Raw genomic sequence first — 24,877 nt, 5'->3', positions numbered from 1 at the left:
CACTCTCCAACTCCTTGCTCCTCTCCCGTCTCATGCATTTTGGAAATGGAAGTTTCCACGCAACGCATGAATTGTCACGATCCTCAAGAGGAAGTGTCTCGTAATCATCAAATGGCAAGTAAATTACATTGTGAAAATTAAAGATTTCAAATAAACCTATTTAAAGTGTATGCGCACATAACTAATAAAAAAAAACGAAGAAATATCTCTCGTTAATTTCCTGAAACATACAGATTTGGCATTTAATATGGAATATTTTGTTTGTGGGGGTGAACATACTTTTCAAGATGTCTTAGAACCAAAAGTTCATTGGAATTATGTTGAAATTATTCTAGATTTTGTTAATGTGACCTTTAAAAGAAACAAAAACCACATTTGACATTTCGAAACAAATAAATTGATCCTTGAAAGTGATGTAAACTGATATCGAATTCAATTCATGGACAGTACTGTGTAAACTTCTGTACGTTTTCCAGAAGTATCTCTTTATTTTGCACATTAGCCAAAAATTTTTTTAACAAAAACAAAAGTTAAATTACGACTGGGATTACGGACAGTAAAATTACAGTTCAGTACTTCGTGTAACCCCCACGAGCATTCAGGAGAGCACGTACACGTTGAGGCATGCTGTTCACGAGATTTGCCAAGGGTTGGATAGGAATCGCTTGCCATGCAGTGACAATAGCCTGCTGCAATTCATGCACAGAGGTCGGTTGCTGGTCCAAGTTGTCGATTTGACGCATTAATTCTGCCCACGAGTTCTCCATCGGATTCATATCCGGGGACATGGCAGGCCACTCCATATGCTCTACACCACGGTCAGCAAGAAAGTGTTGGATCATGCAAGCACGATGAGGCTGTGCATTGTCATCTTGGAAGACAAAGTTTCCTCGAAAGGCTGCACGAGCAAATGGAAGCAATGTTTCTTCCAGAATGGCCCTGTACTTGAACTGGTTCAAGTTTCCATTCAGAACAACCAGGTCAGTTTTGCCCCCTGCATGAAAAGCAGGCCAAACGGTCACCCCACCACCTCGAGCTTGGACTCTTGGCACTATACAATCTTTGTTGTAGGCTTCATGCACTTGTCTGCGCATCTGGACGTGGCCATCTTGACGATGGACCAGCAATCTAGACTCGTCACTGAAAATCACGTGATTCCAGTGTCCTGGCTGCCATTGACGGTGCTCTCTGGCCCACTGCAATCGGCGCTGCCGGTGTTGTCTGGTCAGGCGTGGCTTTCTCAGGGGACGCCTGGCACGATAGCCTGCTTGAACCAGTCGTTGGTTGACTGGCCTTCTGGATACAGGCACATTTGTCAGTTGCTGCCACTCAGCCCTAAGCCGATTAGCTGACTTGGTACGGCCATTGCGGACTAACCGGTGCAGCTGGCGATCATCCCTCCTTGTGGTTCTGCGGGGACGTCCTGGCCTCGGTATTGGAGTAGGGACACCCCTCTGAGCATTTCGTTTCAGGATCTTTGACACCTGACCTTGAGTGATGCCATACTGCCGAGCAATAGCACGCTGTTTCATGCCGTAATTTCGTATAAAGCCACCACTCCATGACAAACAGCATTGTCGAGTTGACGGACCATCTCCAGACGAAGCGGCAATAACTTTTGGAGCCGTGCAGCAGTTGTTTTCCACTAATACAGAACGCAACAACCCTTGTATACCCGACTGTGAAGCCAATCATCAAATGCACCTGTCCGTACATTTTGCCACGCCACCTGTGATATAATCCTGTTGTTGACTTCTTGCTGCGACAGACAATCAGTGACATGGTTCTTTCAACAAATAAATCACCAAAGTGTAAAAGAAACTCACCAGATTGATATACTGAGTTAATAAAGTAAACCCAAGTCAAGAAAAAAAAAAAATTCCATATTAAATGCCAAGTCTGTATTTTAGTTTTTACTTCCGGATAATAATGTTGAATGAAATAAGAACGAAGAAATATATGTCGTTTTGTGACGACTGTCATCAAAAGTAAAAGTAATATATCTTAACGGAAAAGAAAAAGCTAATTTTTAATATATGTCGACATTTTCCACGACTGTTATTTTAGGCGGTGTATTTTCGTATCATCGTAGCGCGATTTAAAAAAATATATCTCTGCATTTTCCCGTGTGTGCATGAATGTTCTCAATTATTTCTGACACCGAGTCTAAAACCATCGATAAAAATTAAATCAGATGGTGAATTCGAGATAAAATCGTGAGGGTGACTCAATGAATGGGCTTTATTTTACAGGCCTTTGAGAAATCATTTCGTTCGATAAACGGAAACTTTCCTGGGATTCTCTTCCCGTTTTTTTTCAACCGAGTCTAAAACTATGTTAGCGACTGTTAAAAATGAAATGATATATCGAATTAGAGTTGAAATAAACCTGTGTGAGAGAGAAAGACAGAACGGGCCAAACTAAACAGGCCTCAAAGCTATTCGAGTTATTAAAATGGTGGATATTTGTTTACATGAAGCCTCTCCAAGAATGGGTGGAGCTACTCTGCAAACGGAATAAGCCACACCCCCAGACAGACAGATAGACAGACAGACAGAATCACCGTAGCCTATTATAATATATATGTATATATATATATATATATATATATATATATATATATATATATATATATATATATATATATATATATATATATATATATATTGTTGCGGTTTTGAGAACCCACACTCTTGTAAATAAATATGACATCATTAAAGGGTTAAAGGTTGCACCCCATAGTTAGGCCACAAGCAACACATAGGTCATCATAGGACTTCAGTTATTTCATTAATATGTGTTTAGATAAGGCCGTGTTTCCAATAGTTGAATCTGTGTTGTGTCAATCAAATAAGAAGTAGGCCCATTCCGTCCATTTTGAAAGCCTCCCTCTCCAAGCGACGCCATTACACGCCCTCCAGTCTGCCCATGGCCCCTCCCAAGTGTTACGCGCCTCGGCCAGCAGCAGCTGCCTTAGCGCTCGCTCAATGCCGCCATAAGCCACGAGGCAAGGCCCGAGAAAGGGGGCGGAGCGCCAGGAAGAAGGTGTGGCCACGTCAACCCACCATCAGGGCATGGCCGGTAAGCGATAACCAGCCAACCAGGGCTGAAGTGACATCGCCGACAGGCGTGGCTCTTGGGCTCGCGGAGCGATCGCCTGGTTGAGTTATAAAAGGACGAACGCAAAGCCCTTTTACAGGACTTACTGGGAAACGCGCGTTGCAAAATGACTGATGAGATATACGGCGCGCTTCATGAGAGAACTTACCGGAGGACTGATGCAGTGGCGCTGCTTAAAGGAGGACCTTATTAAAGGAGGACTTATCGGGAGAGTGCACCTTTGTGAAGAGATATACGGCGCGCTTGATGAGAGAACTGTCCAAGACGGTGTCGTACGATTGGCATTGTAAAGGACTGGTTGGAAACGCGCTGTGCGAAAGGACCTTGGAGAGAGGGGGCGTTTGGCACGAGTGTGCATTTATTACATACGCCATAGGACACCAGCTTCCCCCCGCTATATAATTGTCCGGTCGCGTTCCAACTACACGTGGAGCTGCCTGCCGGGTTTCGTCCGCTGGATCGGAGCTTGGACCAGAGCCTGGACCGGAGCCGGGCTGGAGCCTGGACTCACTGGTGGCCATCCACCATCTACCATCCCCGTGTGAGTGTGTACGTTTGTCCTGGGTATTATGAATAAGACTGTTTAAGGCTGCCCTGTGTTCTTCTTCTTCCTCTTCCTATCCTGTACATTCCTTTCGTTTCCTCTTCTCCTTCTTATAAATTGTTAATAAATTGCCCTGTTCTTTCTTGGTTTCCTCTTATCCGATCGCATCCCTCTTTTCTCTCATTGGGTAAACGTGGCACCATTAGAAACCGCTCAGAATCGGGTTTAGTCATTTATTCATAGCTCAGATCGCGGATTGCTATCCGCTCTGCATTTTCCATCATATCCGTGGTTCGAGCAGGAGTTATTCCCTCGTTTCCAGCCGGCGTTAGTAATTAGGTAGTAGTGAACCCCTAGGCCTAACAAACCCTACCTAACGCCGTGCCGGGAAGGACGGTATAACGTCCAGGACTCGGCGTCGGCCAGATAAAAGGACAAGGGGATTAACCCCCCCCCCCTTGATAAGGGGAGAGCCGACGTCCGAGATCCGCAACAATTGGTGTCAGGAGTGGGATTTGGAACCTGGGACTAAATTTTTTTTAGACCAAATTGTGGACACCAATTGTGCTATTGGCCGTAACAAATGGTGTCGGGGAGTGGGATTTGGGACCCGAACCAAATTTTGTCATCTGTGGAAAAATTTGGTCAAAATTTCGAGCGGCCGAAATTTTATTAAAACAACCAAATTAAATCGTGCCATGGATAGCCAAGGCGATCGGATGCCGGTGGGGGTAAACGAGGAGATAGAGGAAGGGTTAGAATCAACCCAGGACCCCAGGGAAGAAGTGGAACAATTGGGAGAGATGGAGGAGGAAAATAATGAAGGTGCGGCAGTGGGGGTTGCAGGCGGACAAAATGGCGGCACATCGCACATGGCCGCGACAGCCGAGCCCGAGATGCCAGAGTACATGCGAGTCTTTATGATCCAGATGGTGGCAAAGTTGGACGCCCAAAGTGATAAATCCACCCGGGAGCAAAGAGAAATGAGGGCCGATAGTAAGCAATTGGGAAACCAAATTGGAGGATTGAAAGACGGGTTAAACAATTTGAAAAATGATATGGGAGATCAAATTGGGGGATTGAGAGACAGGCTAAGTAAATTTGGAAACAGAATGGGTGACCGCATACGGGAAACAGAATGCACTTGGTCATCCAGGAACGGCCCCGTCCAGCTGTCCTCGGTCACAGCATGTCCCGCGATGAAGGTAAGCAGGTGGTGGAAGGACCCTCGTAGCGCGTCTCTCAAACAAAAGGCAGTAGATGAGGCAGGAAGATGGAAGGGAATGTACGCGTCTCTCAGTGGCTTTCCACAGCGCGTCGAGTCACCAGCGCGCTATCACTCACGTAACCCAATGCAATAGAGGCTCGGCCTTAAGCTCAACCGAGCGTCACTTTAATACGAGCGCTTATACTTGGTTCATGCACGTCTTTCTCCGATCTCGTAAATCTCATCAATACTCTCCTCTCCAATAGCTCAATGCACAAGCTCACCTCTCCCTGAACTGCGCACCCCAAACTCCCCATGGGGGCTTCGGTTTTATTGCCATGCCCTGAAGCCCTCTCGAACGTTCCAACCACGCCCTGTGACGGATTGCCGCAGCCAATCCCTTTGAGCAATGATTGGAGGCTCACGCTTACCGTCAGCTTCTCTGCCGCCCTCATTCGGTCCCTGCCTCGATTTGCCAGGCCTGCCTCGTGTTAATTCGCGCCAAAAACCAACACAATCAAGGCATCATTTACCAATGGAAACCTAACCCTCATTATTCTACTCAACGCAAAACTAACACAGGATAAGGAATATGCTCACAAATACTAAGAAATAACTGCACTACAAATGAGGCTACATGTTGTTGTGTGACTAACTACGAGGGGGAAATTTAACCTTTGTTGTACAAAACTCAAAACCGCAACACTACCCCTTGTACCAACTCTTGTACCGCAAATGGGCAGAGATTCCCTCCGAGAAAATTTCCTGGCTGGTGATAGTCCCAGAGCAATTTAAGAACACCATTTTGCAGCAGGTGCATGATACCCGCTCCTGCGGCCATTTGGGCAGAACAAAGACAACATCTCGGGTTCGCTGGAGGTTCTATTGGGTAAATATGGAGCGTGCTATACAGGACTGGTGTCGGAGATGCGACACCTGTACTGCTAAAAAGGGACCAGCACGGAGGATGACGGCCCCCCTTCAATGACACCAAGTGGGGGCCCCCCTTGAGCGGGTGGCTATGGATATTCTAGGACCACTACCCTGCACCCGCCAAGGTAACAAATACATCCTACTAGTTATGGACTATTTCACCAAGTTGCCGGAGGCCTATGCCCTCCCCAACCAAGAAGCCGGGGCGGTCACACATGCCTTCATGGAAGGATTTGTATTTCGACATGGGATTCCGGAGGAGCTGCACCAGGGTCAAAATTTTGAAAGCCAATTGCTAAAAGATGTGTGCAAGCTCCTGCCAATTAGGAAAACAAGAACAATGCCCTTCAGACCACAATCTGATGGGATGGTGGGAAGGTTCAATCGAACCCTGGTCCAACAATTGGCATTATTTACCACCACCCTTCAGGACGACTGGGACGAACATCTCCCGCATTTGTTAATGGCCTACCGAACCAGCCAGCACAGGGCCACCGCATGTAGTCCAGCGCTGCTTATGTCTGGGCGGGAGTTGCGGGCTCCCGCCGACTTGCGATGCGGTCCCGTGCCAGAAACCCCTGATATACTGCTGGGGGAGGGCTATGCACGTCACCTGGAGGAAGGCATGGAGAGAGTCCAGGGTTAGGGTTAGGGTTAGGGTTAGGCAGGTGCCAAGATGAAGCGCAGGTACAACCACCGGAGCTAGGGGAGTCAGTATTCTCCAGGGATGAAGATTTGGTTCTTCAATCCCCGGAGGCGGAAGGGCAGGTGCCCCAAACTCACCTCGCCCTGGCAAAGCCCGGGGATCGTGCTGGCACAAATTTGTGCTTTTTGCAAGAAAACTGGACATTTGATGTCCCAATGTTATGCCCTGGAAAGGAAAAATCAGGAGCGGAGTCAGATTAGTACAACTCCGAATGCATTGGCAAATGCGAGAAATCGTCCTTGGAGGACAGTGCCTTGTGAAGGTTCCCATGCCAAAGTTACAGCAGCACAGAATGACCTTGCTCAAGAGGGTTACAAACCTTTTATTTCAGAGGGGTTTGTGTCACTGGATGGAGACGACTAACCAGAGACCTGTTAGGGTATTGAGGGACACAGGAGCCCATCAATCTTTGATGCTTGAGGGCATTTTGCCATTGTCAGAGAAGACGGCAACTGGTGTTAGTGTTCTTTTACAGGGGGTTGGTGGCTGTGTTAAAGCCCCACTCCATGTCATCCATTTGAAGTCTGATTTGGTGTCAGGACCGGTCACTGTAGGGTTACAAGCCACTCTACCTGTAGAGGGAATATCTTTTGTTGTCGGGAATGCTTTGGCCGTTGGTCAAGTTTCTGGTAACCCGATGTTTGTTGAAAAGCCTAGCATGAAAAATAACACTGCACAGTTAGAGCAGAAGATTCCGGGTATCTTTCCATCCTGTGCCGCGACTCGTGCTATGGGTAGGAAGCGCTCTGAAGAGAAGAGGACGGCACTGACGTCACGCTTTGCACAGGCATGTCTTGTCAGGTACCCAAAAGCTAAGTGTCAGCACACACAAGTCAGGGATGGAGGCAATGTTGGCAAGCTCTTTGTAGGTGGACTGAACTTCAAAACAAGGGAAGTTGTTCTGGACTCTGTCTTCGGCCAATATGGACCACTCTTGGAAGTGCGGCTGATATAAGACAGGGAGACGCAAAAGTCAAGAGGGTTTGGCTTTGTCACGTTTGAAAACACCATGGATGCCAAAGACGCAGAAAAGGATTTGAATGGCAAGGATTTGGATGGTCGGACCTTAATAGTAGAGAAGGCAGGCCATGGGCGCCGAGGGGGCTACAGAGGAGGAAAACGTGGAGGTAGTTTCAGGGGTGGCTATGGCTCCCAGGGTGGAAGTAGTAGTTTTGGGGGTGGCCGCAGTCGAGATTACTTTGGAGGCTCCCAGAGTTACGGCAGCTCCCAAAGGGATGGTTATCAGGGTAGTGGCCGAGAAGGAGACCGCTATTCACGTGACTACAGCGACAAGCGCTCCAACCGTGATTATTATGAAAGTTAGGAAGAGTTGAAGCACTGAATGCTGCGGAGCAGCCGAGCCAAGATTCCTACACGGATTAAACGTGAACTCCACGTTACTAAAGGCGTCCACGTAGTGAATACTTCCAGGCCTCACCACCCAACCACCATGAAACCTGGCTCTCAGCTCGGCCTCCCTAAAAAGTGCTGTAGATTTGCTTAACTTTGGATTTTTGATCACAACCCCTTAACCTTCATTCAAAAAATGAAAAAAAAAAAATCAGAGGTTGAGGAGATGGAGTTTGGCTTTGCAGGAGTTCGGCTTGGAGATTGAGCATGTAAAGGGCGGGGAGAATGTCGTTGCTGATGCTTTGTCCAGAGTGAACTACCTTTGGAAATCTCTGTGGGTTGTTTGAAATGTTGTTGCTTTATTTTTGGGAAATATTGATTATCGTGGCTCACGGGAATTGATGATTTGGGTGTGAGTTTATTCTTGTTTGTTGGGAGAATTTTGCCTACAAAGAAAGTTTTCACCATGTTCAAACTTTCTTTCTTGAGAGGGGGAAGTGTTACGGATTCGTCACTTCCGTTGTGGTGGTTTTCATCCACTGTAAACATTTCTGATTCCATGTATTATTATTGTTGTCATTTAAAGGGAATATATATTTCTATTTTCAAAAGTTAAAAGTTAATGTTTTAAATGAAACCGGAACCGGACGGCAAGGAGGAGGAAGAACAGAAAAAGAAGGTGGAGCAAGTGGAGTCGGACAAGAAAGCCGAGTCGCTCCGAGTTCTGAAGCGAACGTTGGTGAGCAAGAGTCACTGGCGAACTTTCGTGTTCCCAGGAAAGGGGTCCCTGGGACAGAGTTGTCATCGCTGTGACCGATCAACCTGCGTGTCAGGTTTTTGGCAGTGGATTTCGAGGAGAAATATCGCCAGGCCGTTACATCTCAAGAGCGGGTCGTCGGCCATTTGACTCACGCAGGACTTGTGCTTCGCTCGCGGTTTCGTCTCTTTTCGACCATATTCACCGCATTCAGACGACGATCTGGGGCGTGTGTGACGAGGCTTTTTGAAGGTTAACTCATCCATACCCGAGGGTGTGATCTCTCAGTCGCCTGTAGGGCGCCTTTGGATTTGCCAGTCGCCTTGAGGGCGCCTTTGTAGAGCTTTGGCTGTGTGACTGTTACTGTACTTGCCATCCGCACGGGATTCTGGTCTCGATTGGACATCGTGCTGGCGATCGCGGGAGCGAATCAATTTCGTCTCGAAGCCGGGAATAAGAGACATTGGGGAATGTTCGTGTTTCACTCACTTGGAGCACAGTGAGATAAATATTACAAAACCTATGGTACCATCATAGGACATATTGATTGTACTTTTGAATACTATTATTGTTGTACTGTTATTCTTGTGTGATCTTAATACAATATTTGTTTGTGAGTAACAATTGGGGTGGCTTCTCCCTTGATCGTTGACATACAGAATAACACATTTTTCTGCCGTGACTCCTCTCGGGGCTCGGAGGTACACCGTGACCATGGGGTCGGGGAGGAGCACGTAACAGTATTCTCCGGGGATGAAGATTTGGTTCTTCAATCCCCGGAGGTGGAAGGGCAGGTGCCCCAAACTCACCTCGCCCTGGCAAAGCCCGGGGATCGTGCTGGCGCAAATTTGTGACGTGGTCATTAAGATCAAGATGGGACCACGAGCCCTCCCTCGGATCGTCCACGCCGACCGAGTAAGACCCTACACGGGCGAACAGGTGCCCTCATGGATCGCCTTGGCCTTAGAGGCCGAGGCAGGACCCAGTACCTCTAATTACGGGGGCTCATATATCAGAGGACTGGGGGGAGTAGTGTTGGGGAATGGTACCCTGCGTGGGGGAATGGTAGTTTGACCATTCCTCACACATTCAGGGCCCATGAGCATTAGATTAGGGGGATGGCAGTGATAGGCACGTGGAGGTGCCAGCCTACCATTAATACCCTACCATTATCCTAGCCGAGGGATGGCTAGGATAATGGTAGGGAATTAGCAGACTGTAGAAGACAAAATATTTAAGTAGTGACATTGTACCTATAGTGGGGACATAGGTAGTTTACATGGTTGATAATGACGAGGGAGTGCATAGTTTAATGGGATGACGGGGAAGCACGAGTTTTAGGGGAAAAGCAGTTAGATAGATGATGATGTGTGCTTGGTGAGGAATTGTGTATTGAAATAAATGGAATTGTGTGTGAGGTGTGCGAGGAGAGAGGTGTGTGAGCACAAAAGGTGTGCAAGATATTTGGTGTGTGGAAGAAGTGGTATGGAATGCTTGGTGTGGAATAAAAGGTGTGGAATGCATGGTGTGAAGGAGTGAATGAGGGGAGATGGACCCATTCACGAAAGCCCGGGGTGGGTAGTGTAAAGTCAGGTTGAGGGCTCAGGTAAATTGTTTGGATATTGACACCTGTGGTGCAGGTAGTGGCAAGTAGTGCTTTGGAGGGTGCATGAGTCAGTGAAATGGCTGGGCATGTGGCTTAATTGGTGCGTATGGTTATTGGGGCACTCCGCCACTGGTAGTTTGTCGGCCAGGTGAGGCCACAGGTAGGCTCTGGGAGCCAGTTAGGGTAGTTGTGAGTTGTTGAGTGGGGCCCGAGGATCCAAAGGAAGGACCCGGGTTGCCCAATGCCAAGGTGGGCATCGGGGGGTAAAGAGCCAGGAGGGGCCTTCCCCAGTTTAGGTAGTCGCAGGAGCAGGTAAGCTCGGGTGGCGACTTCAGTGGCAGAGGTGCGCATGTAGGTAGACCTGCTAGTGGAGCCACACGACCTAGCCCCGAAATTGTGCAAGGGCACAGTATGAAAATTTGTGGGAGTGAGACCCAAATTTCAAGGGCACCGCAGAGTGGGCAATGGGAATTCGGTTTTTAGAACCACATAGTTTAAAGATGGCCGATTGGCAGGGCACGACCCTGGGTAGTTTAAATGAGTTAATGTCATCAGTGTAGTTAGGAACTGAGAAATCCCCTTCGCATCATTCACAGCCATTCACCGAGGAGGACGCAGCTCCACACCAAGGCTTTGTAGACTGTTTGAGTAAGTGAGATGCATCATGACATAAAGAGACATTGTGTTTGTTCCATTCCTTCCTTCCTGGGAGGGATTGGGAGACGAATTTGGATTAGAGGGGGATATGGGAGACAAGACGTAGGGACGAATTTGTAAATACAGGGAGGGCTAGGGTAGTGTAAGCTGACGATGGGGGGGGGGGGGGGGTACGGACGGTTAGGGACAAGCCTACTCTGCTTGCTCTTCCGCGCCCCCTGTGCTGCATTACCTCGTGTTTTTGTCTACCTTTGTGCCATTTCCACTTTGCTGGTCGTGCTTTGTCTCTTCCCCCCACCCCAGGACCATTTTGGAGGTGGAACTGTGCAGCACCATTGACCTGTGCAGCATCCCTGCTGCACTTTGCTACATCTGTGCAGCCGAAGTGCACGGCACTTTGCTGCCGTATCCTTTTGAGTAACTTTGCTGCATCTGAGCAGCACTTTGCTGCCACAAACACTTTGCTGCACCACATACACTTATGGACCACAAGTCTTGTAGCCTTACAACTCTGTCGTGCAGCACCTTGCTGCAGCATCACCTTGCATCTTCGGACCACTTGTTCTGAGTGGCATCAATGTCATGCAGTCGGACCACATAAGGTTGGCCCTGCTTGGCAAAGAAATACAATAGACGCATTTGTTGTGCATTTTTATTATGGTGTGCTAGGGACGAGAAGATTTGTAAGTTTATGCACACAGAAGATGCAAGAAGCAAGATGCAAGAAGCAAGATGGAAGAAGCAAGCACAGATGTAATGAATTTTGAGTGTGTTTTGTGTGTTTGCTGTGCTTTCTCTCCCCTCCAATCTTCTTTCCAAAAAGGACAGGTCCTGGGTCATAGAACTGCAAATAAGGTTAAGTTTTTTGTGCTTGTATATAAAATGCTGCCCACCAGCTATATGTTTAGTTTGACAAATTCCGGATTCGGTTAATTGTGGGCTTGATTCTGTTAGAGTAGCTGCTCAACGCAATAGGTGGGACATATTTAGTGTTTTAAAACTGTCGCACCCACGGGTTAGAGTAAATGTTAGAGGGAACCACACCTATATGTCACATCTAAAAGTAAAAGTAATTTTCCAGATCATTCTCAAAACCGATCGTTCCATTTTTGTTAGGTTCGATTTGGGGACGAGTCTGATGAGGGAGAGGGGTAGTGTTGCGGTTTTGAGTTTTGTACAATAAAGGTTAAATTTCCCCCCCGTAGTTAGTCACACAACAACATGTAGCCTCATTTGTAGTGCAGTTATTTCTTAGTATTTGTGAGCATAGTCCTTTTCCTGTGTTAGTTTTGCGTTGAGTAGAATAATGAGAGTTAGGTTTCCATTGGTAAATGATGCCTTGATTGCGTTGGTTTTTGGCGTGAATTAACACGAGGCAGGCCTGGCAAATCGAGGCAGGGACCGAATGAGGGCGGCAGAGAAGCTGACGGTAAGCGCGAGCCGCCAATCATGGCTCAAAGGGAGTGGTTGCGGCAATGCGTCACAGGGCGTGGTTGGAACGTTCGAGAGGGCTTCAGGGCGTGGCAATAAAACCCTCCATGGGGAGCTTGGGGTGCGCAGTTCGGGGAGAGATGAGCTTGTGCATTGAGCTATTGGAGAGGCGAGTATTGATGAGAGTTACGAGATCGGAGAAAGACGTGCATGAACCAAGTATAAGCGCTCGTATTAAAGTGACGCTCTGTTGAGCTTAAGGGCGAGCCTCTATTGCATTGGGCTACGTGAGTGATAGCGTGCTGGTGACTCGACGCGCTGTGGAAAGCCCCCAAGTGATGCGTACATTCCCTCCCACCTTCCTGCCTCATCTGCTGCCTTTTGTTCGAGAGATGCGCTACGAGGATCCTTCCACCGCCTGCTTACCTTCATCGCGGACGTGCTGTGACTGAGGAGAGCCAGACGGGGCCGTTCCTCGACGACCAAGTGAACATCATCCTACCTTCATTTTCCCCTCTGTGAGTGTGACCGGGCCCGTGTCTGGGTTTATATAAGACTGACTAAGTTCTGCTCTGTATCTGCTTTCTACCGAATTGTACATTGTGTAAATAATAGTAATTTAATCCTGTTATTCCTTTATTCCCCCTTTTCCCCTTTCCCCGTTAATTAAATCCCCCTTTCTTGGCTGATGTCCTATCTTACTGATTGAGTGCAAACAGTTGTTGTCAATGGCCAGAAATCAGCCCCTTCCCCGCTTTGCTTTGGCGCTCCCCAGGGCTCAGTCCTGGGACATATCCTCTTTCTTTTGTACACTCAGCCTCTATTTGATCTTGTTGCCAGACATTCAGTTGATCACCACGCCTTTGTGGGCGACAATCAGCTGTACAAAGGAAGCACGATTCAACAAATCGTGCCCACTGTTGAAGTGTTCGAAGGCTGTATTGCCGACGTGAAGGCGTGGATGACCCAAAACAAACTTCAGCTGAACGATGCTAAAACAGAGTCTATGATTGTAAGATCGCACAGATGTCCTCTACAATGTTCACTTCCTACCACTATTCATGTTGGTGAAACCGATGTAAACTTTGTTTCGTCGGCCAAGAACCTTGGTGTGGTTTTCGACTGTAACATGACATTTTCCAAGCAAGTACTTCAAACTTGAAAATCAGCATACTTTCAGCTGCGAAAGATCGCATCCATTCGCCACTTTCTTACTCCTCAAACTGCTCTAACTCTGGTCTGTGCCCTTGTCCTCTCAAGGCTAGACTATTGTAATTCTTTGTATGCTGGCTGTCCTCAGTTTCTCTTGGATAAGTTACAAAAGGTTCAAAACTCTGCCGCTCGTCTTGTCTGTAAGGCGAAGAAGTATGACCATGTTACTCCGCTCCTTGAATCTTTACACTGGCTGCCTGTCTCTGCTCGTGTGCAATACAAAATTTGCACACTACGTTATAAATCATTGTGTGGAGCGGGACCTCACTATCTCTCCAATTTGCTCACTCTCTATGAACCTCGGCGACGGCCTCGTTCAAGCGACGACTCTATGACCTTAGAGCCGCCGCGCACCAGCACCAAGTCGTTTGGCGAGAAATCCTTTTCCTTTGCTGCACCTCTGCTCTGGAATGACTTGCCTTCCTCTGTTCGACATGTTGACTCTCTTCCTGCCTTTAAAACCTCCCTCAAAACCTATCTGTTTCACAAGTCTTTCAAAGTCTAAGTCCTGTTTTCTCTTTGGTTTGAGGTGGGACAGAAATCGAGAGTATGTCTGTGTACATGTGCGGGGGAGGGAGGGGAGGAGGAGGGGGAGTACACATCTGTGGGTTTTGAATGGGTAGGGAGAGGAATAGGGCAAGAGTGAAGGTGTGTCTGTGTGTGTGTATGTGTGTGTGGTGTGTGTGCGTTTGCATGATAATGTAAAGCGCCATGAGGGTCGTTAACTCTGCTTGATGGGGCTATATAAGACTCCTTTATTATTATTATTATTATTATTATTATTCGAACTCAATGCCAAACAGGAAATTAGAGCTGTCTCCCTCGACGTATCACATGCCTTCGATATGGTCTGGCACCCCGCTCTGTTCACCAAACTCTCCTCCTTTGGTATCCATGGAAATCTCCACGCATGGCTGGCGGACTTCCTCTCTCGTCATAGTCAACGTGTGGCCCTGAATGGGTTTCTCTCATCTCCTCTTCCTGTTCAGGCTGGAGTTCCCCAAGGCAGTGTTCTGGGCCCTGTGCTTTTTCTGGTCTTCATCAATGATCTCTCTGACTCTCTTGAAAATCCTCTCTAGCTCTTTGCTGATGACTCCACTCTCTGCCGCTCCATTCCTCATCCCTCATATCGACAGTCTGCAGCCTCCTCACTCTCTGCAGACCTGGACAAAATCACAGACTGGGCAAACAAGTGGAACATGTCTTTCAATCCTGACAAATCTCACACTCTTACGATGTCTCTCCGAAAAGAACGACTGGACAACCCTCCCATCTACTTTCTGAATAATCCTCTCCAAGAAGTTCTGTCACTCAAGCTTTTGGGTCTCACTATCTGCCATGATCTTTCCTGGGAAAACCACATTTCCAAGCTGGCCTCCAAAGCCAATCGCCGACTGGGCATCCTCCGTCGTGCGAAGTCCTTCCTTGGCACACCTGAGCTCCTCACCACATACAAGGCTTTCATCCGCAGCTCAATGGAATACTGCTCTCCCCTCTGGGCTGGTGATCCTGCCTCACACCTAGCTCGTCTTCACGCTGTTGAAAACAAAGCGTTCAGAATCATGGGAATCTCCCGCGATGACGCTATCTCCGAGGGCCTTTCACTTACTCACCGCAGGCAGGTTGGTGGTCTTTCCGTCTTCTACCGACTCCTCTCCGGCCTTGCTCCCCCAGCTCTCTCTGGGCTCTGTCCCCCAAATATTCCTGCAGGTCGCACAAGATCTGCCTGCAAACCTCTTATGGTTAAACTGCCAAAATCAAGACTCTCTGCTCACCTTCACTCCTTCATTCCTCTTTTCTCCCGCCTCTGGAACAAACTCCCTCACTCTCTTCAATCCCACTCCTCCCTCCAGGTCTTTAAAACGGCTGTTCACCACCATCTCTTATCTTCCCCAATCCAAATCCTTGATCTTTTCTACCCCCGCTAATTTCACCCCAAAATCCACTTTTTTGAGGTGACTTTTGTCTTCTTTCCTGGAAGTCCTTGGTGTCCTTTCGTTTTATACCTATCCTGCCTCCCCCCAGGCCCTCTCCCTCCCACACATCTCCCGATGTCCCTGCTCTCAAATGTTGTGTTTGTGTGCTTCCTCCCCTTCTCTCCCCATCTTATCGACCTCTCCCCTTTTTATATACTTTGTTTGCTTGTTTGTTTGATTTGTTTGTTTGATAAATGTTAGCTCTTTCACGAGCCTCGACTCTGTATACAAAAAAAAAAAAAAAAAAAAAGCCTCCATGGTAAGAACTCCAACCTTTAATTGAACAAACAATGACTCAACATTTCGATTAACAACATGTGACAAAGCCACACGTACTTACTCTTCCCACATGCGAAATCTCTCCTGTGGACCGAAGTCCTAGATCGGGACAGCGCTCGTCACGCTGTTATGTCGTTGATTATTATCCCCGCCGATCGCACCGCACCCCCTAGTTTTGGTTTGCACTGGCGGGAACGATGGTCTGTGTGGCAGACAGGCTGTTGGTTCCTTGCGGGTTATGCGGTATTTACCGTGTGAGACATAATTCGTGGCTGGTGCTCACCATTAAAGCTAGGAGGTGCCTTCCTCAACATATATATATATATATATATATTGTTACGGTTTTTAGAACCTTCACTCGTAAATTTTAGTAAATGTTTCCCTTATAAATGTCCTCCTGTAAATATTCCCATCAATTGGCTTGTTAAAGATCGCACCCTAGTTAGTCCATGAACAACACGTAGCAAACCATAGGACCTCTCTAGTTATCTCATTATAATGTGTTTCAGTTAAGGACCTGTTCCGAATAGTTGAATCTGCGTTGCATTAATCAAATAAGATAGGTCCCTTTCAATTTCCCCAAATCGCCTCACCCACGCTTCAAAGTGACGGTCGGGCAGCGTTAGCTGCCCCTTGGTTTGGCTCATTTGATTGCCCCAGGCCACCATTAGCCATGCGGTCCAGCCAAGGAAGAAGGGGGCGGAGCCGCCAGATCACGGGCGTGGCGCGCCGACGCACCACTGGAGGTGGAGTCAGCAAGCCCTTACCGGCCAACCAGCACCGCGGTGAGCCAACCGGTTGGTTTGTTATCAGAGCCGGCGGCTTGATTTCCAACACAGCAATATAACCGCCAGCACAAAGCCTTTTGAGGAGAGTTGAGTGAGAGGGTTCCGAAGAAGGAGAGAGGAGAAGGTACGAGTTGGGTGAGAAGGTGCACCCTGAATAAGAGAGTCGGTGAGAAGGCACGAGAGAGACGAAGTTGCGTGGAGCTGCTTCCGAGAGCCCGACCGTGTGAAACCGAATACGTGGAGCAGCCGTTGGCTGTCCGCTTTCAGCCCGGAGCGCGGACCTGGAGCGGACCTCCTTGCTGTGCCTTGCCGAACCTTCCAGCCCTGCTGTCCTGCACGGACCCTTCTCCTTCGTCCAGTCATTCCTGCCTGCTATTCCCTTTCGTGTAAGTCTGTGTTTGTTTTGTCTGGGCATTGATAATTAAGACTGTTTTAAGGTTTGCCCTGTGTATCTGCTTTTGTTTCTTCTGTAACTTGTGTTCCTCCTCTTCTTTGGTTTTGTACATAATTAATAAATTCCACCTGTTCCTGCTTATTCTTTGGTTTCGTTCTTCCCCGATTGCTTTAGTCCCTTCTTTCGATTGAATACCTGTGGCACGATTTGGCCAACGCTCGGAAGCAGGTTTAGTCTCTTGATAATGGCCCGGGTCGCAGCTCGCTTCACTCGGCGCAATCCAATCACGCTGCGGCCCGGGTGGGAGTATTTCCTCGCTTACGGACGGTGGTAGTACTTAGGTATTAAGACAAATTGGGCTTACAACCCTACTTACCATCGACCGGAAGTGACGTCATACCCCCAGGACCGGTCGGACGGCCAGCTTAACAGGGCAAGGGGATTAACCCCCCCTTGCTAACGGGAGTGCCGTCCCCCAGACCCGTAACAATTGGTGTCGGGGAGTGGGATTTGAGGCCAGAACCAAATTTTTAAAACACCTAAAAATTTGGTCAAAATGTACGAGCGGCCGAAATTTTTATTTAATATCCCAAATTAAAATCGTGGCATGGATAGTCAAGGCGGTCGGATGCCGGTAGGGGAGGTAGAAGAGGGTTTTGAGGCAACCCAGGACCCCAGGGAGGAGGAAAGCAATGAGGATGCGGTAGCTGGGTTTGCAGGCACACAAGATGGCGGCGCCCTGCACGAGGTTGGGGGCGCACAAGTTGGCACCTCGCACATGGCGGCAGGGGCTGCGCTCGCTGCGCAATTGGGAGGAATGAATGTGCGGGACCTCATGGCGCAGATCTATGCAGCCATACGAATGGGGAATGAGGATTTAAAAACTGAGATGGAAAGCCAAATCGGGGAATTGAGAAAAGACATGGGAAGCCAAATTGGGGGGCTAGAAGGTAAATTGGGGGGCCAATTGGAGGACGTGGGTAACCAAATCAGGGAAGTAAATGAGGGGTTAGCGAGGGACAAGGCCACATATGAGGTAAGGGAAGCCGAGAGGGAGGTTAACCGTAGGTTGAGCGAAGAGGTCGCGGGCGTATGCGACGAGGTAACGCTGGTTGAGAAGGGCGGGTTGAGCGAGGCGGAGCAGAGCGCAGGTAACTGGACGGGCATAGAAATCGCGACCCGGGGTATGGGGAAGCCGGCGACCGCTGAGGTAGAAGTGGAAATTTTAATAAAGCCAGCGGTCGTCGAGGAGAAAGAAATTAACAAATTAATAGCAGTTGGGAATTGAAATTGGAGAGACCGGGGACTTAGAAAAGCACACGCGGCAGGAAGAAATGGGTAATGTACAAGGTCTGAATTCACATCCTGATGCCGTACTTGCTAATCCTTATAAAGATTTACAGGTGCGTGTGGAGAGGAGGATCCCAAAGGTGAGTAAGGTGGTATATGGTGCTAAGAGGTTTTGCGGGAGAATGTTTGGTGCGAAAAGAATTTTCGCGCGCTTGGGATCCCAGCGTACCGCGGGCGTTTGTGGGAGGTCCGTGGTGCGCTGTGTGAGAGAAAATGGCACGCGTGTGAGGAAAAAGTGTGCGTCGAAGAGTGATTGTGTTACAAAGTGTGGGAGTGATACCGAGTGTGAGCGAGAATGCATGTCGGAGTGTATGTGTGATGAGGGTGATGCGGAGAGTGAGATGGATGGGGAGCGGGTGCGGGAATGCACACTTGGAGTGGTTGAGCATGTGCGAGGAGGCACACCTGAGTTGGTGGTGGAGCACGTGATTGGGAGTGTTACAGGGGATGTAACGGAAGAGTGCACGCCGGTGGTGGTTACGGAGTACGTAACGGGGGAGAGTGCACGCGAGAAGTGTGTGAATGATGAGTGTGCGTCAAGGTGTGTTATGGAGTGTGCGGACAGCGAGTGGTGTGTAGCAGAGAGTGTGGTGGTGGAATTGACGGAGAGTATGGGATGTATGAGCAACAAACGGAATGAGTGGTGTGAGCATGTAAGGGGAGCATCGACGTTAAATGGGATAGCGATTAGACCGACGTTTAACCAACGCGAGCTCTTGGTCCGTGCCGGGCTGTGTGTATTGCGGGAGCCGGCGGGGATCGGTGCCGCGTGGCTCCTCTTCGGAGCGTCGTGCACTATCCGGGCTGGGCCCCGCCCCACACGGTCGAGTCCGGGCTTTGCCTGGCAAGGCGACCGTCCCGGTTTCAAGGGAAGGTAGGAGGGACCGGAACGGCGCCCCCTTGTGGTGGCGGCGTCCCACCCGGGCAGGGTTGGCCCACCGCGCCTGGGAGTGAAAGGCCCCGTGCCGGGATGGTGCTTTAAACCTTGGCCCAACCAAACCTCCTCCCTTGAACCGAATGCTGGACGGACCCAACCTGCAAGCGACCAATCCACCCAAATTCATTGCTCGGCTTTGCGAAGCCGAGCTTTGCAAATGTAATGACGCCCCGAGGCTCGTAGTTTAATGGACTGTGATGGTGATAGTGATAGTGTAATTGTTTGGAATTGGTAGGAAATTGATGATTGGCAGTAATGATTGGCAAATTTGATGGGTAAAAATGATTGGCAGATGATTGGCAAATTTTGATTGGCAAAAATTGGATGGGCAAAATTGATAATGGGAGATGCCCGATGTAGAGGGATGGTAAATTCACCATCCCTCCCATCCCCGGGCACATGAGCAATAGTTATGGGGTTATGGCAGTGTAAGCTCGCCGAGGGCGGGTTAGGATAAAATGATATAATTTCGAAAGATAACCATAGGTAACTGTAGAATTAAGTAGTGACATTGTACCTGTAGTAGGGGACGTAGAATAGATTAGATTGATTATAACGACGAGGGAGCGCAATAGTATAAAGGGCGACTGGGAAGCGCGAGTTTCAGAAGGGGGGTAGTCAGCTTAGATGATGCAGTGTGTGTGAAGGAGGTGATTGAGCAGCGTATTGTGAAAAGTGTGATTGTGTGAGTTGTATTGAATGAATGGTCCTGGAGGAGAGACGGGTGCAAGAGCCACCAGGTGGGTGTGAGCACCAGGTGAGTGAGCAAGTGCAGGTGAAGCACAGGTGTATGGAGAATGGTTGAATGGAATAGATGGTCTGGAGTGAATGGAGCATGGAGCATGGAGTGAATGGAGAATGGTTGTGTGAAATAGCTTGTGTGGAATAAATGGAATGGAGTATGGAATAGATGGTGTGGAGTGAGTAGTGTGGAATATGTGGAGTGGAGTGGTTGGTGCGAAAGGAGTGGATGGGGAAGATGGACCCCCTTCACGAATACCCGGGGAGGGTAGTTTAAGAGTAGGTAGAGGGTATAGGTAAATTGTGGTGGATATTGGCATCTGTGGTGCATGTGGTAGAATGGTGTTTGGATGGGTGCACTAGTGAAGTGGAAATGGCTTGGCGTGTGGCCTGTTAGTGAGTGTAGTTGAATGGGCACTCCGCCACTGTCAGGATGTCGGCCAGGTGAGGCCGCAGGTGGGCTTGGGGAGCCAGCAGAGTTGTTCAGTGGGGCCCGAGGATCCGGAGGACGGACCCGGGTAGCCCAGTGCCAGAGAGGGCACCGAGTGGAGAGAGCGCCAGAGCGCCTTCCCCAGGTAGATAGTTAGCAGGTAAGCTCGGAGGCAACTACAGTGGCGGAGGGGTGCAGGTGAGTAGACCTGCTCGTGAGCCACACGACCCAGCCTGGAAATTGTGCGAAGGCACAGGGAGTTGAGTCGGGGGAGTGAGACCCCAAATTGGTGAGCGCCACAGATGGTCAGTGGGAATTGGTTTTTAGAACCGCATAGAGTAAGGTGGCCAATGGTTTGGCAGGGAAAGACCCCGGGTAGAGTAAAAGTGTTAAAGTCATTTAGAGGATAGTTAGGATGGAAATCCCTTCGCACCATCTGCAGCCACTCACCTGAGGTGATGACATGACTCCACACCATGGTTGTTTGTGATTTTTGCAAATGTTTTGGAATGGTGAGACGCATCATGACGTGGGGGCGACATTGTGCTGGTTGTTCCATCTCTTCTTCCTTATGAGGAATTGATGAGAAATTGTGCTTGATGGCAATTTGAGGAATTGGGATTGTTGACGAATTTGGTATAGAGGGGAGACATGGGGAAGACGAGACAGTAGAGACGGAATTTGTAAATGTGTAGAGTTGTGTAAATATGGGGTAAGGGCAAGGGTAGAGTAGGTGACAGGGGGGGGGGGGTGATGTACGGTAGGGACGAGCTTTCTCTGCTTGCTCTCCTGCGCACCTCACCTCTGCATTACCTTGTGTTGATGTGTACCCTTGCGCCCTTGCACCCCGCTGGCTTTGCTTTGTCCTCCTTCCCCACCTATGGACCGTGCTCTCTGGGCACTGAGGGGAAAGCGTGCAGGAGCCGCACTTGTGTGCCCGAGCCGCCGCTGCACAGCCTGCCTGAATCGATACACCACCTTATGGACCGCACGACTTGCGGCCTAGCACCCCCATATAGACCACACGCTTCTGTGGCTAAGCACCACACCCTTATGGACCCCACGTGTTGGGGCCTGGCCCCTCTGCTGGTACCGGCCATGATGGCCAGAGAAGAGTTGGCTTGCGGACCATGGTGAGGTGGCCCCTTTTTGCCATACAGGTGGACCACCCATAGTTGGCCCCTGTTGGCCATAAATAAAAATGGACGCGTTTTGTGCCTTTTTATTATTGCAAATAGGCAGCAAGCCACAAGATCAAGAAGGACAACATCTGGAAGAAACATCGGCCAGCAGAGCAGGAACAGAAAGAAGAACCCGGTCAACAGTTTGTTTGTTTTTATTTGAAATGTGTGCAATGAGCACTGGATGGTGCTTTGGTGTTTTTCTGGTGCTGATTGGTGCTGATTGGTGCCTTGGTGCTTTGTGATGCTCTTGTGCTCGGGGGTGCACTGCAATATCAATTGTGCATCCCCGGGCAATTGAGTATTGTGTATCGGTGCAGTGCAGTGCTTGCTCTTCCTCTTTCTCAGATCTTTTCTTTTTGTCTCCCAAAATGACAGGTCCTGGGTTGCAGTGTAAATACAAATTAGTGTTTTGTAAATAATGCTCCCGACTGGCTTTATGTGTAGTTTGCGAACAATTCCGTAATTCGGTTATTCTGTGGGCGTGAGTCTGTTATACCCCCAATCCACTTATGCCGATCGACCCCGATCTGCACAACGGGAACGATCCTATTTGGAACGGGATCAATCGGCATGATCGTAAACGGAACGTCTTCGATCTTTGTCGATCGGGACAAAAAAATAGATCGGGGCGATTTTTTAAACATGTTTAAAATTTCCATCCCGGTCTGAAATAGCGGGACTGATCGTGATTACAGCGTGAATGCAACGTAGTCCATCGGAATGGTCGTAGTTAGAACGGAATGATCGTAGTTAGAACGGCTTGATCGTGATTACAGCGTCGTTGCAGCGGGAGGATTATCCTGTGCCGTTTCGACGACGATCGTTACCTATCCGTCCCGCTCTAATGCCGATCAAAGCCGCTGTATATAAATCGGTCCGGATTGCATCGGCCTCACCCGATCAAGTATTTCGACACGACAATTTTTGTCGACGTTGTTAAGTGGAATTGATAACTGCATGAGCCAAATTGCATTGCCCAATAACCCCATGGTCTAAAATTAAAAGCGGTACAAGTTAAACAAATATTATTAATGATCAATTTTACCGCTTTTAATTTTATGACCTTTTAATTAAGTGAATGCAAACTTTGATCCCCTCTACCCAGCAAAAACTTGTCAAATATTTAGCTTTTATTTTGAAGACCTTTCATTTTGCAATGCATTTTCATCCCCTCAACCCAGCAATAATAACTTCTCCCTTTCCAACCAACACAAGGCAAACATTGAATATCAAGTTTCATAATGTTTATTGTCACATGAATATCAATAGAAATCATTATCAATGCAATACATAACAATACAACAATGTCCTCCAAAATGTCTTTCAACTCCTTCCCATAGTGTCTCTAATGATGTCTCACCATCCTCTCCTGCCATGGAACTGCACCAGCAGGGCTGTTAAAATAGAGTCTCAGTACCTCCATCTGACGCTTGGCCTCTACACTGTCCCTGTTACCTCGAACTGCCTGCTCCACCTCTAACATGTTGGCTTGATCTCTCCATTCACCAGGGATGATGTTGTGTCGATAATCCTCCTGGTCCACCTCGGCATGCTGAATACTTGGGAACCGGATGCGGAGCATGTTGTGCAGACAGATAGCAGTTTCGACCAGGTCACGCACCACCTCAGGATACTGTTGTAGTGTCTTGAGCAAGCATTGCCAACGGTTTGCCAAGATGCCAAAGGCGTTCTCCACCACTCGTCGACCCCTTGAGATGCGGTAGTTGTAGACGAGTTGTTCAGGAGAGAGTCCACGTCTGGCATAGGGTTTCATCAAGTAGGTGCGGAGAGCAAAGGCATCATCTCCAAGGATGAAGAATGGCATCTCTTCATCATCGTTCCGCATGGCCAGGGGGTCGGGGAATCCAATGGTTTCATTCTCTATGCACTCTTTGAGCTCCGAAGCATTGAAAATCTGAGCATCTGACATGTGTCCCATTCCACCAACATCCACCCACAAGAACTTATAGTCGGCGTCCACCAGTGCCATCAACACGATCGAGAAGAAGGCCTTGTAGTTGTGGTAGAGGCTGCCTGAGTTGGGTGCGCATCTGAGGGCGACGTGTTTGCCATCAAGAGCTCCGAGCACATGAGGGATGTTCCATTTACTTTCGAAATCATCAGCAACTTCTGTCCATTCTTCTGGGGTGGTAGGGCACTTCACCATTTCTTATTTGAACTCTGCAACGATGGCTTGACACACCCCCGGAATGAACTTGACGATGGTGTTTCTGCTGACCCTGAAGTCGTAGGAGAGAGTTCGGTAGAGGTCTCCTGTAGCCAGATGCCTCAGGGTGATGGCGAGCTTCATTCCAGGTTGTAGGGCCTTTCTCAGCCTGGTATCTTCTTTCTCAATCCTCGGGGTGATTCTGTGGAGGATTTCATCAAAGAGAGCAGGTGGCATCCTCACAAAGTTCTGGAAAGAGTTGATGTCCTCCAGCCTCAGTTCATTCATCAAGCGGTCGTAGTGCCCAAACTGCAATCTTCTTTCTTCTGTCAACCATGGCCGGACCCAGAACTGAGGGGTTTTTTTTTTTTTTTTTTTTTTTTGTATACAAGATCGAGGCTCGTGAAAGAGCTAACATTAATCACACAGAAAGACAAACCGACACATAAAACATGTAACATGGGGAGCGGTAGACAAGATGGGGCGAGAGGGGGAGGAACACAAACACAACATCTGAGAGCAGGGACATCGAGAGATCTGTGGGAGGGAGAGGGCTTTGGGGGAGGAGGCATGGAAAGGGGGGGGGGGGGTGGGAGAGGTATAAAACATATGGACACTGCCAGGACTTCCAGGAAAGAAGTTGGAATTTCAAACAAGGTGGATCTGGGGTGAATTCGTGGGGGTAGAAAAGATCAAGGTTTTGGATGGGGAAAGATAAGAGATTGTGGTGAACAGCTGTTTTAAAGACCTGGAGGGAGGAGTGGGATTGAAGGGAGTGTGGGAGTTTGTTCCAGAGGCGGGAGAAAAGAGGAATGAAAGAGTGAAGGTGAGCAGCGAGCCGAGATTTCGGCAGTTTAACCATCAGAGGGTTGCTGGCAGATCTTGTGCGACCTGAAGGAATATTTGGGGGACAAAGCACAGAGAGAGCTGGGGGAGCAAGGCCGGAGAGGAGTCGGTAGAAGACAGAAAGACCACCTACCTGCCTGCGGTGAATGAGTGAAAGGCCCTCGGAGATAGCTTCATCACAGGCGATTCCAATGATTCTGAAAGCTTTGGTTTCTCTTCTTCATCTTCTCATTCTTCTTCTCACTTGAGCAGCTCTTCTTTC

Source organism: Myxine glutinosa, chromosome 2, assembly GCF_964187855.1.
Source record: "Myxine glutinosa chromosome 2, kmMyxGlut1.1, whole genome shotgun sequence".
NCBI classification, from domain to species: domain Eukaryota; kingdom Metazoa; phylum Chordata; class Myxini; order Myxiniformes; family Myxinidae; genus Myxine; species Myxine glutinosa.
The sequence above is the reverse complement of the archived record's forward strand: the minus strand, read 5'-3'. Positions refer to the sequence as shown.